The 2,005-nt window shown below is 41.7% G+C and overlaps 1 non-coding gene across 1 annotated transcript; it reads right to left on the bottom strand.

Annotated features, from left to right (window-relative positions):
* Positions 1-928: 928 nt before the first annotated feature.
* Trnaw-cca (transfer RNA tryptophan (anticodon CCA)) lies at positions 929-1,003 on the bottom strand. Its single transcript has one exon. It is a non-coding gene; the product is annotated as a tRNA-Trp (tRNA).
* Between the last annotated feature and the right edge of the window lie 1,002 nt (positions 1,004-2,005).

Here is a 2,005-nt window from a genome sequence, read left to right as displayed (position 1 = left end):
CTTAATATTCCCATTCAGTTTATTTACGTAAATTAAAGACTCTTCAAGATATTCAGAACAACATGAGGCACGGTGTTAGTGTGACTTTTAATAGGACCTTGCGAGATGTAGTTGGTCTAGTTCATCCTTTAATGGATTAAAAATCAAATATATTATTGTCATACTATGTCACAATGAATAATGTACATGATTCATGACCCCTCTTTCAACAACAACTATAACTGGGAGTTAACAGGCACTAATTAAAATTGTGATGTGCAGAATTTGAATTGTCAATACACATTTTTGATAAAATTAGTTTAAAACCACAAATAATAGCTTGATGATTCGGCAATTATAACGTAAAAGAAAATAAATGAGAACAATGTATTTCTTTTCCATAATAGAAACTACTTCCAGTTTTGATAACAATTATTGTGAAACTGATTGTTGGAATATTTGTGCTGTACTAATAATTTTCATGCGAGATATCAGCCTTAAAGAGTTATTCTCAGAAATTGTGCCATGATGAGCACGGCGACTTAGGTCTTCCTCCAGCACAAAGTTAAAATGAAATATTGTTAAAAGAGAGACATCTTTAACACAAAATACACATTTCAAGGTGTTATATAGAGTGTGCACGATAAAAAATGAGTGACTGGAAGTGCAAACTGGTGAAGTAGGAATGACTAGTCGAGAAACGCAAGGCTGTAGAAGCCTGTTGATTAAGGGAAAATAAATATGTCCAACAGAAAAATTAAAGGGACCTTTGGAGGAACGAGAAGAAGCTACATGAATATCAAAAACTCAGATGGCAAGCCAGTGCTAAATAAAACAGGAGGATGCTGCAAGGTGGAGGCAACAAATAGAGGATTCATTTGCAGAATGAAATTTTCATTCTGCAGCGGAGTGTGCACTGATATGAAACTTCCTGGCAGATTAAAACTGTGTGCCGGACCGAGACTCGAACTCGGGACCTTTGCCTTTGGCGGGCAAGTGCTCTACCAACTGAGCTACCCAAGCACGACCCAGGTCCCGTCCTCACATCTTCAATTCTGCCAGTATCTCGTCTCCTACCTTTCAAACTTGACAGAGGCTTTCCTGCGAACCTTGCAGAACTGTCACTCCTGGAAGAAAGGATATTGAGGAGACATGGCTTAGCCACAGCCTGGGGGATGTTTCCAGAATGAAATTTCCACTCTGCAGCGGAGTATGCGCTGACACAAAACATCCTGGCAGATTAAAACTGTGTGCCTGACCGAGACTCGGACTCGGGACCTTTGCCTTTCATTCTGGAAACATCCCCCAGGCTGTGGCTAAGCCATATCTCCGTAATATCCTTTCTTCCAGCAGTGCTAGTTCTCCAAGTTTCGCAGGAGAGCTTCTGTGAAGTTTGAAAGGTAGGAGACGAGATACTGGCAGAATTGAAGCTGTGAGGACGGGGCTTGAGTCGTGCTTGGGTAGCTCAGCTGGTAGAGCACTTGCCTGCGAAAGGCAAAGGTCCCAAGTGCGAGTCTCGGTCCGGCACACAGTTTTAATCTACCAGGAAGTTTCAGAGGATTCATTTCTTTGAGTCATCAGTCTTCTGACTGGTTTGATGCACCTGCCAAGAACACCTCTCCTGCACTAACCCCTTCATCTCAGACTAGTACTTTCTCCCTACGTCTTTAATTATTTATTGGATTTACTCAAATATCTTCTTATACAGTTTTTACTCTCTACATATCCCTATAGGACCATGGAGGCCGTCCACTGGTGACTTAACAGGTGTCCTATCACCCTGTCCCTTCTTCTTGTCAGCGTTTTCCGTATGCTCCTTCCTTCGACGATTCTGCGGAGAATCTTCTCATTCATTATCAGTCATCTGATTTTCAACATTCTTCTGTAACACCACCTCTCAAACGCTTCCGTTCTCTTCTGTTACGGTTTTCCCACTGTCTGTGATTCACTACCACACAACACTGTTTGACAATAGATTCCTCATTGCCAGCGATGGCCTCTTTTCCTGTGCTCGTCTGCTGTATAT

The sequence above is a fragment of the Schistocerca nitens genome, chromosome 5 (assembly GCF_023898315.1).
Source record: "Schistocerca nitens isolate TAMUIC-IGC-003100 chromosome 5, iqSchNite1.1, whole genome shotgun sequence".
NCBI classification, from domain to species: domain Eukaryota; kingdom Metazoa; phylum Arthropoda; class Insecta; order Orthoptera; family Acrididae; genus Schistocerca; species Schistocerca nitens.
The sequence above is the reverse complement of the archived record's forward strand: the minus strand, read 5'-3'. Positions and strand labels throughout refer to the sequence as shown.